The sequence below is a fragment of the Corvus moneduloides genome, chromosome W, assembly GCF_009650955.1.
Source record: "Corvus moneduloides isolate bCorMon1 chromosome W, bCorMon1.pri, whole genome shotgun sequence".
Taxonomy (NCBI): domain Eukaryota; kingdom Metazoa; phylum Chordata; class Aves; order Passeriformes; family Corvidae; genus Corvus; species Corvus moneduloides.
Genome location: NC_045510.1, coordinates 3103216 through 3122983, shown reverse-complemented (window position 1 = coordinate 3122983; position 19768 = coordinate 3103216). Strand labels below are relative to the sequence as shown.

General features: G+C 44.8%; 1 protein-coding gene across 1 annotated transcript in view; it reads left to right on the top strand.

Annotated features, from left to right (window-relative positions):
* Positions 1–19768, top strand: part of LOC116437360 (homer protein homolog 1-like) — a 285610-nt gene that overhangs the window by 132853 nt on the left and 132989 nt on the right. The window lies entirely within an intron of this gene.

The following is a 19768-nucleotide window of genomic DNA, read 5'->3' as shown; positions in this document are numbered from 1 at the left end:
GGATTCTTACCCATAAATACTCAACCCTATCATCAGTGTCATTAAGCTCCAGACAATTGAGAGAGTCTCTAACATACAGGGCTACCCCACTGCCTTTCCTTCCTTGTCTGTCCCTTCTGAAGAGTTTATAGCCATCCATTGCAGTGTTCCAGTTGTGTGAGTCATCCCGTCATGTGTCCATGATAGCAACTATGTCATAGTTTTCCAGCTACACCATGGCTTCCAGTTCCTCCTGTTTGTTTCCCATGCTGCGTGCATTGGTGTAGATGCACTTCAGTTGGGCCGTTGTTCCTGCCACCTTTATTGGGGAAGAAGCCCTAATTCCTATGTGACTTTTCTCAGATGCTTCTGTAGTTTCTAACACATCAATAACCCTTGCATCTTTGCTGCCACATGGATCTCCATCCTCTACCTCCACTGAGATGGCAGACTGTAAGACCTCACTAGCACACCATCCCATAATCATTGCTGCCTCCAAGCTTATCTCTAGCTAGCCTGGTTTTATCCCCATCCCCCTTCAAATCTAGTTTAAAGCTCTCTCAATGAACCCTGCTAACCCCTGTGCAAAGATCCTTTCCCCCCTTAGAGACAGGTATACCCCATCTGTTGCTTACAGGCTCGGTGTTGTGCAAACCAACCTGTGATCAAAGAATGCAAAATTCTGCTGGCCACACCAGGCTTGGAGCCAGATATTAACCTGTATGATTTTCCTTTTTCTATCCCCATCATTCCCTACAACTGGCAGGATAGAGGAGAACATTCCTTCTGCCCCAGATCCCTTAAACAGTTGTCCCAAAGTCCTGAGGTCCTTTTTGATTGTCCTCAGACTTCTTGTCTGGACTTCATTGTTGCCCACCTGAAAAACCAGTAGTAAAGAGTTTCTTGGTTTCTGAGGCTGGCTATACTTCACTGAAATAACACTAGCATAAGAATTTAATTTCTTCCATGGTTAGGAAAACTATATTCTGCTCTGGCATGGCAGTACATGCTTACCCTGTGAAGGTCCAAAAGAAGTGGTCCTCAATGTAGGCTGGAGCACAGGGAAAGGTATGTGTGGGGCCACCTGGGAGGAGCCCAGGCAGCCATGAGGCAAAGGTTGGAGCTCAGTGGGCAGGACGAGGTGCCACAGCACTGCACAGTGAGGATAGCTGGTGAGGTGGGAACTGTGTTGCTGCCAAGAGGGTCAGTTAGCTTAGCCTCTGCAGCAGAGGATGGGGGTAAAGGTTTGAAGGGAGTTGTTGTTATGACAGTGTTGTGGTTTGACACTGGCCAAATGCCAGGCACCCATGAAAGCCATTCGTTCACTCTCTCTTGCTCTCAGCTGGGCAGAGGAAAGGGAAAAATAAAATTAACGAAGGGCTCATGAGTTGAGATGAGGACTGGGAGAAAACACTCTAAGGGCAAAACAGGTTCAAATTTAAAGGTATAAAGTAATTTTAAAAATTTATTATTAACAGTCAGAGGAGGATAATGAGAAGTAAAATAAGCCTTTAAAACACCTTTTTTCCCCCCAGCCCCTCCTCTTTGGTCAGCTTGTCGCTTGAGATCTTTTTCTGTTCACTCAAGGAGAGGAGTCTTTCCTCTGCTATGCCGTGGGGTCCCTCCCACGGGAGACAGTTCTTCGTGAACTTCTCCAGTGTGGCTCTAATTTCACGAGCAGCAGTCCTGCCAAAACTGCTGCAACATGAGTCGCTCCCACAGGCAGTCTTCCCAAAACTGTTGTGGCGTGGGTCACTCATCCACGGGGTGCAGTCCTCTAAGGATAGGCTGCTCTAGTTTGGAAGCAAGGGCCCTCTTTCTCTATCTCTGGAAGCAGGGGCCCTCTCTCTCCATTTGGGTCTCCCACTGGATCACAGCTTTCTCTGTCATCCACCCACTCTGGCGCAAGCACTTCTCCCACGAGCTGCAAGTGGATCTCTCCATCCCTCATGGACTTCATGGATTGCAGGGGGACAGCTTGCTTCATTATGGTCCTCACCATGGCTTGCAGGAGAATCTCGGCTCTGGTGCTTGGAGCACCTCCTCTCCCTCTTTTTCTACTGACCTTGGTGCCGCCATGTTGTTCTCCCTCACATGTCCTCACTTCCTTCTCTTCTCTGAGTAAAAGAAAAATTGCTGCCTGTAGATACCATTGCTAACAAGTTCCACCAATTCAAAGATTCTTGCAGAATTTCTCAGTGCTGAGAGGTTGATCTCGTCTAGGTTCCGCATCGGGGAGTCTCTCACTATGTTTCCGCATCCAGCCAGGCCATGGGCAGTGGTGGCCACAGTGGCACTGGTGCTATTTAATGCCTCTCCTCATGTGGGGCACCAGGAAAGAGAAGCCGCCGCTGCCGCCGCCCCTGCCCTTCTGCCTGAGGCGTGGCTAACTAGGGGCGGTCAGGCAAGCAAGGCTGGTGGCAGGCTGCACTGAGATGGTGGCAGCCGTGGCGCATCCCCACCCCTGGAAAAAACTGCCCGTGCGCTGTTTTGATTTTCTTCTTAAATATGTCATCACAGAGGAGTTACCAACCTCTCTAATTGGGCCAGCAGCATGTCCGTCTTCAGAGCCATCAGAGATTGGCTCTGTTGGACATGGTAGAAGCTTCTAGCAGCTTCTCACAGAAGCCACTTCTGTGGCCCTTCCCTGCTACCAAAAAACCAGGCCATGCCAAATCAACACAGACAGTGATCTAGGGAAAAGGTATTCATGTCTATATGAACTGGAACGGTCCGAAAGGAGATAACAGGGTCAAGACGAGAGGTGTGGAGGTCATGCTTTAGTCTACATCTTACTACTTGTAACTTTTAATCTGCTCACACTGAAAAATATTAAATTTCATTTTGTTGTAACACATCCTCAATGGCCATATATGTCCTCTTCTGCAATCATTTGTCTATGCTTTCTATGGCTTAGTGTAGGTAGTTAGGGTTGATATGTTATTTCAGCAGAGTACATGTAGACTACTTTGGTATTTATGGTTACTTTCTGAACATTTATACCCAAAAGATTTAAAAAAGCATAATTTAGGTCAACAGAGTTTTGTTGCTAGATCTTTAATGTTTTATTATTTCAGTAAATAATTGTAAGTATTGAAATGAACATTCTACAGTATATGCCTACAATCCTATTCATATCCCATGAGCATAATAGAGCAAAAGTCTAGTTGCTTCAGTTTATTCTTAGCTGGAAAGTCCCACCACTGTTCACAAGCAGTGTGACTCTAGTCAGCTGCTTGAGAGATAAGGATATTAAGTGGTTATGAGTCCTGCACAGAATGATAAACTTGCAATTAAACCTCTTTCCCTTTTTAAGCTATGATGATTAATGTTGAATTATGAAGTAATGTTACTTGGGAACTCCCACATTTTATCACAAAATCACAGAATGGGTCAGATTGGAAGGGACCACAGTGGGTCATCTGGTCCAACCTCCTTGATCAAGCAGGGTTGTCCTAGAGCACATAGCACAGAATTATGTCCAGATGGTTCTTGAATATCTCCAGTGAGGGAGACTCCACAACTTCTCTGGGCAATCTGTTTCAGTGCTCGGTCATCTGCACTGCAAAGTAGTTCTTTCTCATGCTCAGGTAGAACTTCCTGTGCATCAGTTTCTGCCTGTTGCTTCTTGTCCCATTGCTTGGCACCACTGAGAAGAGCCAGACTCCACCCTCTTGGCCCCCTCCATTCAGATACTTATAGACACTGATAAGGTCTCATCCCAGTCATCTCTTTTCGAGGGTAAACAGGTCTAACTCTCTCAGCCTATCCTTATAAGTGATCCCTGAACTGGGCATAGTACTCCAGATATTGCCTCACCAGGGCTGAGAAGGGCAGGATCATTGCTGTCAATGATCTTACTAACCCAGCCCAGGATACTATTTGCCTTCTTTGACACAAGGGCTTATTGCTGGCTCATGGACAGATTGTTGTCCACCAGAACCCCCAGGTCCTTATCTGCAGAGCTGCTTTCCATCAGGCAAGCCCCCAGCCTGTACTGGTGCCTGTGGTTATTCTTCCCCAGGTGAAATACTGTTGCAGTGGGGATTACTGTAACACGCATATATCAAACCAGGAGTCCCGTGGGAAAGAAATATATATAGACAGACAGATTCTAGGTAGCTGTTTCAGAGATGTTTATTTCTCCAGCCGCATGGCCGGGGCTCTGCCCGAGGAACTGTTACAGTCGCTGGACCAAGGGTCCTTTGCCCGCACAGGGGAACACAAACCAACCAATGGGGAACGAGGCTGACCAGGGGCAGGGAAACCCCGTGCCTCCCCCCCAGGGCCCCTCTCCCAGGGCTACATGGCAGGGGAGGAGACCCCAACACCTCACCCGTTTTATTTTAATAAAAGGAGAATGAAAAAAACTGGATGAACATAACAAGAACAGTTTCAAAACAAAACAAGCCAACCTCCTGAGTCTTTAAATGTCCAAACAGATTCTGTAGGGCTGACAGAAGGGAGACAGAACTCTGAGCATGCTTTGTGGGGAAACTGAGGCAGGAGAGGGTTTAATTTCTTCCCTCCCCCTTTTCATCCCCCACTCGGCATTGGAAAGGGATTTTTGGGGAAACAATTGGCAAAAGCATGGTTTTATGAGGGAAACCATGGATGGAAAAACGGATTGGGAATACACTGGGGGTAATAGGACATAGGGTAAAAGGGAAAGGTGGGATTAGGAAAGGGAGACTGTAGGGGGGGTTTACAATGGAGATATTGTCTAACATGACTACGATTTTTTGCATATATACTGCCTTTTACAGGAACACCATCAGGCCCAGTGACCTGCGATGCTTGTAACCCTTTTCTACCTTGTATAATCTTGAATTCTCCCACCTCTCCATCTCCCAAGCTTGGGATGCATTTATCAGGGTTATTCTTTTTAATAGGAGTTCTATGCACGAATATGTCTTGCTGGTTGTCACACCTTGTTATAAAACCATAATTTTGCTTAGCATTATGCCATTTCACTATCCCTAAGATCTTAGCTACTATGATTTTTTTCCTTTTTTTGAGTGGCTGCTGTTTTCTGTCTCGCTGCGTCTTTGCTCTCTCTTTCGCTCGCTCCCATGTTGGAATTGTCGGAGCTGCTCATGCCTGCGCCCTCTTCCTGGGATTGCATTCGGGGCCGCACGGGCTGGGCCGGGCCGCGCCGCTCAATTCTCCGTGTGTCGCCTCCGCTGGTCGCGGCTTCGCTGCCGCTGCCAGGCGCTGCATCTCGGCCGGGCCCCCAAGCGATGACCCCCCCGTGCCCTGCTCCAGCGCACGTTTCGGCTGGGCGCGGCTCCGCTCCACCGCCACTGTCGCCAGCCACTGCCCGTGCGCTGCCCCTCTCGGTCGGGCGTTCACGGGGCTCGCTCCACCACGCACAGCGCGGGGCCGGGCGGGCACCGCCGGGTCCCGCCACTCCCGCCGCGCCTCGCTCCGCCACCGACACTGCAGCTCGCGTGGCTCCCGCGTGGCACGGGAATTGCCTCGCTGCGGCCTGCAGAGCGCTCGGTTCACGTGGCCTGGGCCGCACGGTCCCTGAGCCAGGCTTCCCTTTGCCAGGACACAGCTGACATTGCTCAACAGTCTCGGTAATTAAATAATATTCACGAAAATATTCTTCCATTGGCATATATTTTGACTCAAAAATTAACTTGGTCCAAGCGGTGTTCCAAAAGTCCTTGGTAAGAATTAAATCCCAAGAAACATAGAAAAATTTCTTAAACAACCATGCCAGGAAGTGTTTCAGTTCTTTTTGAGCTTGAATCAAGCTAAAATTTACAAATCGTTGTTCAAGAATCATTTTAAGATAAATGTCCATATGCGGCTCTGAGAGCCAAGAGTCTTCCCACGGTTCCTCCATAGTTTAGATATGGAATAGCAAAACAAAACCAAGAAGAGGAATCCAAAGTTTCTAGGGTTTACTCACACAAATCAGTCGCTTAGGGATCGGGGATCGTTCTGCTCACAATTCACCACCATTTTCTACAGCAGGGATACTGTAACAGCATATATCAAACCAGGAGTTCCGTGGAAAAGAAATATATATGGACAGACAGATTCTTGGTAGATGTTTCAGAGATGTTTATTTCTCCAGCTGCATGGCTGGAGCTCTGCTGAGGAACTTTTACAGTCTGGACTGAGGGTCCTTGCCCACGCAGGAAACACAAACCAACCAATGGGGAACGAGGTTGACCAGGGGCAGGGAAACCCAGTGTCTCCCCCCCAGGGCCCCTCTCCCAGGGCTACATGGCAGGGGGAGGAACCCCAACAAAATACTCAGCACTTTAATTTGTTGAATTTGAGAAGATTTCTCCCTGCCCATCCCTCCAGCCTGTTGAGGTCCTTCTGAATGGCAGCACAGGTCTCTGGGGTATTGGCCACTGCTCTCAGCTTTGTGTTGTGAACTTGCTGAGGAGACATCTACCCCTCCATCCAAGTCACTGATGAATAAGTTAAACAACACTGAGCCCAGTATTGAACCTTGGGGGACACCACTAGTGACAGGCCTCCAACTAGACCCTGTGTCCCTGATTACGACCCTCTGGGATCTGCTGTTCAGCCAGTTCTCAATCCATCCCACTGTCCATTCATCCAGTCCACACTTCCTGAGTTTGCCTATGAGGATTTAATGAGAGACTATCTTAGGTTACAATGTAAGATGTAACCAAAAGGTATGTATTCTATTACCATCTATGTAAGCTGTTAAGATAAGTGAGGCAGTGTTCTTTATGCTTTCCATGACTCATCCATGATAACTCCCTGGCGCGTCTGACCCACAAAGATGTATGGCTTTGGTTGACATCGGCACTCAATGTATCCTGATGCCATCAAGGTATGTGGGAACGGAATTTATTTCTATTTCTGGGGTGACAGGGGGATCCCAGCAACTGACCGTACTGGAAGCTGAAGTGAGTTTGACTGGGAAGGAGTGGCAGAAACACCCCATTGTGACTGGCCCCCATGCATCCTTAGCATAGACTATCTCAGAAGTAGGTATTTCAAAGACCCAAAAGGACATTGCTGGGCTTTTGGGATAGCTGCTCTAGAGACTGAAGACATCAGACAACTGAATACCCTGCCTGGTCTCTCAGACAACCCCTCTGCTGTGGAACTGCTGAGGGTTGAAGAACAAGTACCAACCACCACAGCAACAGTGCACCATCAGCAATATCACACTGACAGAGACTCTGTGATTCCCATCCATAAGATGATTCATAAACTGGAGAGCCAAGGGGTGGTCAGCAAGGCCCATTCACCCTTTAACAGTCCTATATGGCCAGTGCATAAGTCCAGTGGAGAATGGAGACTGGTGGTAGATTACCATGGCCTGAATGAAGTCATACCACCACTGACTGCGGCTGTTCCAGACATGCTGGAGCTTCAGTATGAGCTGGAATCCAAGGCAGCAAAGTGGTATGCCACCATTGATATTGCCAATGTCTTTTTCTCCATTCATCTGCCAGCAGAGTGCAGGCCTCAGTTTGCTTTCACCTGGAGGGGTGTGCAGTATACCTGGAACCAACTGCCCCAGGGGTGGAAGCACAATCCCACCATCTGCCATGGACTGATCCAGACTGCACTGGAAAAGGGCAAGGCTCCGGAACATCTGCAGTACATAGATGACATCATCATATGGGGGAACACAGCAGAAGTCTGCAAGAAAGCAGAGAAGATTATCCAGATTCTCCTGAAAGCTGGTTTTGCCATAAAGCAAAGTAAGGTTAAGGGACCTGCTCAAGAAATTCAGTTTCTAGGAGTCAAGTGGCAAGATGGACGTCGCCAGATCCTGACAGAGGTAATCAACAAAATCACAGCTATGTCCCCACCTACCAACAAGAAGGAAACCCAGGCTTTGCTAGGAGCCGTGGGCTTTTGGAGGATGCATATCCCAGAGTACAGCATGATTGTAAGCCCTCTTTATCTCATGACACAAAAGAGAAACAATTTCCTGTTGGGTCCTGAACAACAACAACCGTTTGAACAAATTAAGCAGGAGATTGCCCATGCAATAGCCCTTGGGCCAGTCAGAACAGGGCAGGATGTGAAGAATGTGCTCTACACTCTGGCTGGGGGGAATGGACCTTCCTGGAGCCTGTGGCAGAAGGGACCTGGAGAGACTCGAGGATGACCTCTTGGGTTCTGGAGTTGAGGATACAAAGGATCCGAGGCCAGCTATACCCCAACAGAGAAGGAGATTCTTGAGGCTTATTAAGGGGTTTGAGCTGCCTCAGAAGTAATTGGCACCAAAGCACAGCTGCTTCTGGCACCCCGACTACCAGTGTTGGGTTGGATGTTCAAGGGAAAGATTCCTTCCACACATCATACCACTGACGCCACGTGGAGCAAGTGGATCTCTCTGATTATACAGCGAGCCCGGATAGGACATCCTAATTGTCCTGGGATTCTGGAAATTATAACAAACTGGCCTGAAGGTGAGACTTTTGGATTATCTTCTGAAGAAGAGGAAGAGTAAGTGACTTGTGCTGAGGAAGCGCCCCCATATAACGAGCTACCAGAGAGTGAAAGACAATATGCCCTCTTCACTGATGGTTCCTGCCGAATTGTAGGCTCAAATCGGAAATGGAAAGCTGCAGTATGGAGCCCCACATAGCGAGTTGCACAAGCTACCAAGGGATAAGGTGGATCGAGTCAGGTTGCAGAGCTTAAAGCCGTCCAGCTGGCTTTGGATATTGCTGAACGAGAGAAGTGGCCGAGGCTCTATCTCTACACCGACTTGTGGATGGTAGCTAATGCTCTGTGGGGATGGCTCTGGATCGCTGGAGAAAGGCCAATGGGCAGCGCAGAGGGAAACCCATCTGGGCCATTGAGATTTGGCAAGACATTACTGCCTGGGTAGAGAAGCTGACCATAAAGGTTCAACATGTGGATGCACACGTACCCAAGAGTCAGGCTAATGAAGAGCATCACATCAATGAACAGGTAGATCGAGCTACAAAGGTGAAAGTATCGCAGGTGAATCTGGACTGGCAGCTCAAGGGAGAATTATTCCTAGCTTGTTGGGCCCATGATGCCTCTGGTCATCAGGGAAGAGATGCGACATATCGATGGGCTTGTGATCGAGGGGTGGACCTAACTATGGACAGCATCTCACAGGTCATCCATAGCTGCAAGATGTGTGCTGTGATCAAGAGGGCCAAGCGGGTGAAGCCTCTATGGTTCGGTGGACAGTGGTCAAAGTACAGGTATGGGGAAGCCTGGTAAATTGACTACATCACCTTTCCCCAAACCTGCCAAGGCAAGCGCTATGTGCTGACCATGGTAGAAGGAACCACTGGATGGTTGGAGACCTACCCTGTGCCTCATGCTACTGCCCAGAACACCATCTTGGGCTTGGAAAAGCAGGTCCTGTGGAGACATGGCACCCCTGAGAGAATTGATTTGGACAACGGGACTCATTTCAAGAACAGCCTTATATACACCTAGGCTAGAGAACACAGTATCGAGTGGGTGTATCATTTCCCCTATGATGTGCCAGCTGCAGGGAAAGCTGAACGCTGCAATGGACTGCTTAAAACCACACTGAAGGCACTTGGCGGGAGGACCTTAAAAAATTGGGAGCTGAATTTAGCAAAGGCCACCTGGATGGCCAATACCCGAGGGTCCATCAGTTGAGCTGGTCCCGCCAAGTCTGAACCCTTGCACACAGTGGATGGAGATAGAGTCCCTGTGGCACACATGAGAGGTATTTTAGGAAAGACTGTTTGGATTAGTCCCACCTCAGGCAAAGGCAAACCCATCCGTGGGATTGTTTTTGCTCAAGGACCTGGTTACACTTGGCGGGTAATGCAAAAAGATGGGGAAACCCTTTGTGTACCACAAGAGGACCTATTTTTAAGTGAGAACTGTGTGTAATGTTTCATTATATATATATGTATATGAGTAGAGTCAAAGGAGGGGATTGATTTGGGTGTTATGTAGATGGTATAGAATAGGGGGTGGATAATTTCTTAGGTTACAGTGTAAGGTGTAACCAAAGTATGTATTCTACCACCATCTGCATTACTTTCTGATGAGCTGTTAAAATGGGTGGAGCAGTGTTTCTTTATCTTTGCCATGACTCAACCATGATAACTCCCTCTGGGGAAGCAGCAGCCACCCTGAAGGGGCCATCTCTGCTAATGGGACATCAAGGACTCCCCAGAATGACTCATAGAATTACATCACCCCATTGTGAAATTCCCCGCCCTGGGGGAGGTACCAAACATTCCCGCCTGTATATAATCTGGGGCTTGGGACACCATGATACCACCACTGGATACCCAGAGGACAAGAGCTCTTGACAACCACCACTGGACCTCCAGAGAAGGACCCAAACTATACTAAACCATGACACCTTTCCACAGGATCACTGCTTCAACAAGACCACATCCATCATGCCAACAGGACTGCAGCCACTGTTAAATTGGACTGCTACCACCACCCTGACCAACAGGGTGTCAGGTTGTATTCTGACTTTGTCAGTTTAAGCCAGTGTTCCTGTACTATTGCCTTTATTGTCATCTCCCGATTAAATTGTAGTTCTGACTTGGAATCTCTTGCAAGATATTTGTGTGGAGTTAATTCCTCCTGCTGGTTTACCTTCAAACCAGCACAGACATTCAGGTATATAAAGAAATTGATGGGCTAGCACCTGCTTACCAATACCAGATTTTAATGGTTGAAAGAAAGGCCAATGTTCCTTTTGCCCAGTGGCACCAACAACATTAATCTTTTCATGACTAAATTTTCCTTTACATGTATTTAAAACCGAATATACCACTCCAGTATCTAGTAAGAAATCCATTTTCTCACTCCCTGGTGTTAATGTAACCAGAGGTTCAGCTGGGGATGCTATCTCTGGTCCCCATTGCACATCTTCTAACATTAGGAGCCTTACTGCCTAATCAGGAGCTCTGGGGGGAGTCCAGGTTCTAGCATCTCCTATTTGTCCCTTTCCCCACAGACATTCCCACTTCCAGTGGCTCTTCTCTTTACAAATAGCACACCAATCTCTGTGTCTGCCTCTACTAATTCCTCTGCAGTGCCCCCCCTATTTGGGCCTCGTTCCACTAACGGAGCTACAAGTTTTCACTCCTGATTATTGTACACTTTCCACCCTGCTTCTAACAACTTACTCAGATTCCAATCAACAATTTACCCAATACTACCAGCATCAAATACCTTCACAACTTTCTCTGGGTCTTCCCTATAAGTCTGTGCTATCAGATGAAACCCTTCTTCGATTTCCAAACCCTCTGCCCCTCCGGCCCCTCTTGGCCCTCCAACCCCTCATGGCTTAATTTTTTTTCTCAGCAATTTCCCCCCACTGCTGCCTAGGTGTCGTGGTTTGACACTGGCCCAGTGCCCAGCACCCACAAGAGCCGCTCGCTCACCATCCCCTGCCACAGCTGGGCAGAGGAGAGAAAAGGAAAAAAAAAGTTGATAAAGGCTTAATGAGTGAGATAAGGACCAGGAGAAACACTTCAAAGGTGAAAGAGGCTCAACTTAAGTTGTGAATTTATTACTAACAGAATCAGAGGAGGATAATGAGAAGTAAAATAAGCCCTTAGAACATTTTCCCCTCCCCCCCCGCCCCTCCTTCCTTCCCCCTGACAGCACAGGGAGACAGGGCATGGGGGTTTGGTCAGTTCATCACCGAGATTTCCTTCTGCTGCTCGAGAGGAGTCTTCCCCTGTGAGACCGTGGGGTCCTTCCCACGGGAGACAGTTCTCCATGAACTTCCCTGGCGTGGGTCCACTCTCATGAGCAGCAGCCATACCGCACCTGCTTCAGTGTGAGCCCCTCCCACAGGCAAACAGTCCTCCCAAAACTGCTGTGCCGTGGCTCTCTCTTTCCACAGGGTGCAGTCCTCCAAGGACAGGCTGCTCCAGCCTGGAAGCAGCGGCCCTCTCTCTCCACTGGGTCTTCCTCTGGAACACAGCCTTCTCCAGGCATCCACCCGCTCTGGCATGGGCACCTCCCCCACGGGCTGGGCGTGGATCTCTGCATCCCCCGTGGACCCATGGGCTGCAGGGGGACAACCTGCTTCACCGTGGTCATCACCACAGCCTGCAGAGGCATCTCAGCTCTGGTGCCTGGAGCACCTCCTCCCCCTCCTTCTTCACTGACCTTGGTGTTGCCATGTTGTTTTTCCTCACATGTTCTCACCTTCTCCTCTTCTCTGACTAGAGTCCAAAATTTTGTGACTTTGTTTTGATTTTCTTCTTAAATACGTCATCACAGAGGCGTTACCAGCTCCTCTCATTGGCCCAGTTTTGGTCAGCAGCATGTCCATCTTCAGAGCCATCAGCCATTGGCTCTGCCAGACATGATGGGAAGCTTCCAGCAGCTTCCTCACAGGAGCCATCTTTGTGGCTCCCTTGCTACCTAAAACCAGGCCTTGCCAAACCAATACATTAGGCTACTTTTAAAAGAAATATAACTTGTTCGGTAACAAAGGGGCTTTAACAAAATTAATTCATAGTAATTCAAAGTGTGAATTTACAGTTAAACTGCTTTACATTCTTGTGTGTATGTTGAGGAATACATCTGGTGCAGGTAGCTGGGTCTGCAAGCTGCAGATTGAGCTCAGGCTGGGAGCCCAAGACAAGAGGCCATGAACTGCCGACCCTTTGCATAACAAAGGACATGAAGACTGGTGGCGCCAGTCAGGTGGATGGACACAGGAGAGACATAGCAGGAGATTGGGGAGGAAGAGCAAGACTTGCAGACACTTGGACTGTGAGGGTATAAAAGTCACGGGGTTCCTTTGTTCAGGCACCATCTCGAGCTATTTCTGTGTTAATGCACTGTGAACAAATTGCTTTATGGAATGAGACATCTGAGACTGCTATGGAAAACCTGGGGTTGAACCAGTAAGGAAACCTGATGTCACTGCGTGTGAGTGAGGTGTGGAGGGAGTCAAGCAGGATATCCGCTGTGAAGGGACTTTGGTCCCAGCAGTTAAAGTCTCACTCTTGGGAGTGTGACTGCCTGTGAACAGTTGCAATTGTACAGATAATTTTCTATGCAATTAATATGATCTAAACCTCTGTTATGGAAGTATTTTTTATATAGCATGATCAGTTGAACCAATAAAACTCATATTTTGCTGTTATCCATTAGAGGCCTGTTGGGAGGAAAGGGTTAAAACCAGAAGATTTGTCAAGGAGGCGGGAATAGTTTAGATCAGTGACCTTCATCTGGGAATGCTAAAAATGTAGGTGTGGGGTGGGAAAACTATCTTTATTATGCCTAGTGTTGTTCATCCTCTGCCTGTTTTGAGACAGAATTCCTGTGTAGAGATAACACACTCTCTCAAACATGCTTGAGCCTCCTGCTGGGAAAGATCATAAAAGCACAGCCTTGTGATACACTGCATGTGCATGAAGCCCTTTGATATATTTGGGCTGTCAGTGGACCCCCTGGCTGCCCGCCAGGATGAGCTAAGCCTAATGGAGCCTGTGTGCTGTGTATCTCTGCCACCCAGCATTGTTAGTGAGGTAATGAAATAAATCTATTCTTTACATTTCAGCTGTGGCTTGGTGGTGGCCCTGGTTACCTGCATGTGTTGATTCGCACAAGGTCCATTCTTCCTCTTGTATTTGGCACTAATATAGTGATGTTTGCAAAGCAGCTTATGTTATTTTCAGACACTCAGAATTTATGATATATTTTTAAAAGCTTAGTGAAGCTTTTCATGCTGAGAAACAGGCAACAAGTAGGAGTGTTAAGGATGTCTTTTTTTGAAAGACTGCCTTGAAACTTTGAGTGTGCCTGGCAGTCATTGATGTTAATTCTGACAGGGCTGAAGAAATAACTGTTAAAATTATGACGCTGCCAGAAAAGGGATGGATAGCTTTCAGAACAAAACAAAATACACGTGCATGTTGCATTCTCACACTGCCGGACTGCAAACGTGTGTGCCTGTGTATATATATGTCCCCAATGTATATGTACAGCTCTGTTCTTTGTAGCATGGTATAAAACCAAAAGATGTTCTGGCAGAAGTTGCATTGCAGTTTGGATAATTTTGATCACCAAATAAGTGTTCATATTTCATGTGCTTCCTAGAGAAAATAATCTAAGAAGACATGAAGAATTATTTGGGTTTCTTTTAGATCTTTACAACAGTTAAAATAACCTGACAGAGCTGTGCATTTATTTCCTATGACACAATCCAATGCTTTGAGGGCAAAATCAATTCCTTTTAGCAAAAAACGGTTCAAACAGGAATTTCTCTCTAAAGAGAGAAAGTTACATGCGACCCTCCTGTACCTATCCTGAGGAAGTGTAGTGCAGCTGCTTCACAATCAAAATTTTGACCATGGGCTCTAGCAGTTGTTGGGAGCTCCATGCGTGGACTTTTTCAGCTTCTAGACCTGTGTGTTTCCAGTCCTGGGTGTTAACCCCAGCATCTTCTGAGGGAGAATACTCATTTGATACTGAAATTGGCTGGATAGAAACTTTCTAACACAGTTTAGAGTATTAGAAAGTAGGCATTCTTTATTGCAGTGCTGAGCACTCGGGGGATCCTTCTGTGAAAAACGAGGTTCACTCTTTATAAAATTTTAAGAAAAGTTTAATAAAAGGGACAATTAGGAGACAACAGCAAAAAGGGTATGACGGCCGGGTGCTTTGGCAGAGCCAAAGGCACACCTCTACATCCAAAAGATCATCTTTAAAAGTACATCGCTTATTGCATATTCATCACCATCATGCATGATTCATGAATTCTTTGGAGTTTCTAAGTATCATCCCATCAGCCTTATATTCCTCCTTGGCTCCATTCCGTCTCTGCTCCCTCCATCAAGTCTTCTCTCTGGTTTCGGGTCTTCTTTTTCTCTGATAAGATACTCCAGGAATGTGAAGACTCTCTCTGCCCACCCTCTCCAAACCGACTACATAAACAATAGACATTCTATACCATGCATTACATCATAGAACCTAGGCAAAGTTTCTCCAACATTAAGTAACATGCAAAAAGCCAACATCACAATACATTTATAACACTTCCTACATTCGAGTGCACTGAGCATCGAGTGAACAGTTTTTATCATACACACTGATTACATATTCATTAGCTATCCCCACTTCCTTTGACTTTATTTGGCATAGTCGCACCCCTTATTGGAAGTCATTATATGGTTCTTTGGAGTCTGTCTTCAATGTCTGGTGTCCTTTTTAGGTGGCTATTCCTTGACCCCTGCTTTTGAGTAAGCATAATATCGTTGTTTTGCAAAACTTCTACTCTACTTTGTCAGCTTTACAGAGCTGAGCTGGCATCCTGCTTGCATTTTGCATGACTTCTGTTTGCCTAAGTTACATCCTTTATCTGTTTCTACAAGGCTGTGCTGTTGTGTTCTACTGTCCTTGATAAGAGTAAAATGTTGTTCTGTTCTACTATCCTTATCAAGTGAGTAAAATGCTGTTCTGTTCTACTGTCCTTATCACATTGTGCCTGAACCATGTTTCTCAGTGTTCGCTTTGGAATTGTCGATAAATTTGAACAAATGTAGCTCTACAGATATACGCATCAATGCACATACTCTTAGTCAAGCCTAAGAACAACCTGTTGTAGGTGTGCTTTTATCTGGTCCTAAAATAATTGTCCTGTCCTACTGTAAGGGGAGCCGGGGAAAATTCTTTTTGATAGATTTCTCGGACAAAAATAAAGGCAAATGCAGCAAATATTATATCTGAGAACTGTTTATTAATAAAGAAAGGGTATTGTCCCGACCGGAGGGAGACAGAAAAGGAAACAGAGAGGAAAAAAGAGAGACGGAGAGAGAAATAGAAGACAGGGACAGCATTACCACTAGAACCCCGGGGTGCCCTGTCAGCGTCTGCTCGGCAGATGGAGCGTGTGTGTTGCCAGCCGCGTCGTGTCTGCGTGGCTCCTGTGGCGGGCTAGGCACGATTTCCAACCAACGCCAAGCTGCGCGTCTCTTCCGTCGGCGAATAACAGGTTGCTGTGGCTACGGGCGAACTTGTGGAGCAGCTGCAGGTTGTCAGGGTCGGGGCACGGCAGCTGCGGGCGGCGGTAGCTGCTCCGTCGGGGAAACAGCGGAGCACTAGGTTGCTGCGGCGACGGGCTGCCTCAGGGGGTGCGAATAGGAAAGACAGGCAGGGAAGAAGCAGGACGGCAGGGAGAAAAAGGCGAGCGGGGGGAGGAGGGGCAAGCTGAACCTCTGAGCGAGCCCCCACTCCCAAGAAATCAAAAACGGCGGGCTAAATTGTGGCGCATTTAACTACTTTTATGTGCTAAGACTCCTCCCATAGCGTGATTTCCCGGCCAGTTTTCCCCGGGCATCCGGGGGTCTGCCTGCCTCCACGGGGGGCGTCACTTGCAGCTCAGTCGTGGAAGTTTTCTCTCCCCTGATTGGCTGTTAGGTGAAGTCCCCCCAGAGACAGATCCTCCCTTCATTTTCTCCTAGGTGCCTCCTTAACACGTGGCATGTGTTAAGGCTCCCAGCACTTGTACAGCCCCTATAATAATTTTTCACCCCATGTCAGAAAATGGATTGATAACATATGTTGAGGCATAAATAAAAATTAAATTGGTTCCTCACAATAATTAATTTGAATCCAAATAAGTCCAGTTTTAACCAAAATAATCCACAAAGCATAATTTTGTCTCTTTTTAAAATTTTAGTTTGTCAAGAAAGTATTTGAAAAAAGTAAGTCAGCACTTCCAGGATTGGTTATGGGCTATTTTAATCAAAGTATGTTTTTATGAAACAAAAATTCACATCTTTGGTTCTTTGTTTCATGGTATGATATCCATCATGTTATTGTGTTTATGTCAGAGAATGTGCAGTTCTCTAAGAAGAAACAGGTTAAGTCTAAATAGTTTGGAAGTCATTGTGTATTATCAGATACAAAACTAGACTAATTTAAATTATATATTTCTATTTTATGGAGCCATAGTAAAATCTGTAGAAGATACAGTAGAAATTATTTGTAGAAAAAAACCACATATGTGCTGCAAACAGATAACCTCTGCATTACAGTAGACATGTTCATGCCCACTATGTAGATGTCTTAGGGATAAAAATATTGAGAAATAATACTAGTGCAGTCCTATTGAAAACAACCGAAAATAACCAGCTTCAAAGAAATCTTCTCACCTTTGAACCAAGATAACCATAGCAATAATAGGAAGTTCATGTTTTGTATTTAATTATGACATTCTATTAATTTTCTCCATTCCGTTTCTTTTCCTTTTTTGTCTCTGTTTCGTGAGTTCTTTTATTCAGAGTTCGGATCGAAACGCAGTACACGCTAGGCTTTTCTTTGGACTTAGTTGTTTATTATATCTTATCAATATTATAGCTGCATGGAATGTGCCTCTAAGTTGACAAGGTGGAAATGGCCCCGAGTTCCAACTTCCAAGGCCTTTAAAAGTCCAAACTGTCCAATTATGGAATGCCAACTAATTTATTTTCACTTATAACCCAGTAACTATTCATTTATGATCCGCACTGCGGGTTTTTTGAACCGATACCAAACCACTCAGATTTGTGAAGGAGGAAAAAGAAGAACTAATCCACACCCAAAATCCTCCATATTGTTACTATATCCCATAAACCTAATTTTTCTACATCTCTACATATTCCACCCAGTGATATAACTTTAATTACACAGCAACAACCTCAGTGTTATCACACAATTTGGGAAGCCTTTCCCAAGGCCTCAGGTCAAATGCAGTGTGCTTTTGAAGATCATTGTCTGTCAGCACTGAAAGATTGAAATTCTCTGAACTCAGGGTTCCAACAACATTCCAGTATACAAGCAATAACTTCAGAGCTCCTGACTGTTTTCTTAGCAGGGTAGTAAGGCACTGGGCAAAGGTGAAGATGAAAAACTGCACAAATCCCCCTCACATTATTACTCAGCACTAGCTAGCAATCTGACTTCTGTGATCTTCATGACTTATATGTTTTCCTTGTATCATTGTGAGTATATAAATTATTAAACTGATAAAAACCCCATTCACTACCTTTTTTTGCAACTTAAATTAGGATATTAAGTGACCAAAGAGTTCTCATTCTGTAACTGTCCTGGATATAAATCTTTTTATCTGCTTCATTGCATCAGTATAAAATATTTTTTCTATGAGGAAAAATTAGCATTGAGGCACATTTTGTAAACATGTATACATGTCATGCACACACAGGTTCTAGTCCTACCATAGCAAAACTATTAAATGGGATTACTTGCTTGCATTAAATTGCTGGTGTGGATATTTGTTTGCTGGATCAGAACATCAATGAGGAATTGTGAATATGATAACGAACTAGATTTTTTAGCATGTTTTTTATGGATTTTTTTATCTGTTGTGTTACTATAAATGAAAAGTAAATCTGATCAGAGAAACAGAAGAGTAGACACTTACTGTCTTATTTTTCATATATATCAGTGTTCCTTGATGAAATAGGATTATCATTATTTTTGTTTAGTCATTTAAGACTTAAAATTTCCAATGGAGAACTTATAATTGGTTGAATAGATCATGAAATGTTTGAGCAATTTGATACAACTCATATTCCTCTTCTGAAAGAACTTATATTCCTGTTCAAGGGGATGAAATTGTGTATTTGGAAGGAAATACTGGAGTGCAAAAGAATCAGACATTGTGTTTTAGTGAAACAGTAGATGTGATCTAAATTGGTAATGAATGTTCCTCAGTGACCGGTTGGCTTTGAGCACCTTAGGAGCTTTTATGGGAATCATAACATTTTTGAAATATGCTTTTATGGAATGGGCTGTGCATGTGTATGAAGTGGACAAAAGAAAGTCGGTGGACAAAATGGTGACATAATGTTTAATTGTTCATATGTACAAAATTCAAATAAACCTATAAACTTGCATACAAAATAATAATGATTTATAATTAAATTAACCAGAGTAAATTATATTTTATAATAAATAATTAAATTAATTGCTACTATACTAAACCTATATACAAAATTACTTTGGCCAGAGTTACAGATCACCAATGATGTCTTTAATAGTAAGATAATTAAACAAAATTAATTATTTTCTATATGTATTTTCCATATAGGTGTGCACCTCACATGCTGTTGACATTATACAAGTAAACATTAATGAACTATTTGCATACTAATATATTCAACTGATGTGTCTAAGATGTTTTTCCCTTGTATACTTGTATATATGGCAGGCCAATTATCTGTGAAAAATAAAGCCCCGTGTTTCCTCAGAGAATAACTAAACTGTAGGCAAGGATTGTTCCTCCATAGACTACTTCAAGAGACCCCAACATCAGCTTCCTCTTTGTATTGAAGCAATATCTATGCTCTTCAATCTTTGGACTCCTTGTTGATATTACTGAAGAAAGGCACATTAACAGTATTATGGTATTGAAATTCGAGAGTTTTGAATTTCTAAGCAGAAATTAAATATGGTATTTAATAAAGAAAGTATATTTCAGGCATAGAAGATTTGCATTAAGACAACTAAGCTGTAGTACCAAAGCACTACTATAGCTTTCTTTAATCAAGTTGGTGACAAATCTTTATTTAAAATATATTTCATAAAGTAATACATTAAAAAAATACTTGCTCTCAATATGTATATATTAAAATGATAACTTAGAATATACGTATTCTAGAATTCCATGCTGTTGCTTTTGGAAGGTAATGTGGATTTCATCATCCTTAACATTTTATTAAAAAAAAGGACCCTGTTGAACTGGTAGGGTAGAGGTTGTTTTCCAATAATGATATATCTATATCAAAAAAATCTGTTCACTAATATTTTCTGATTTTAA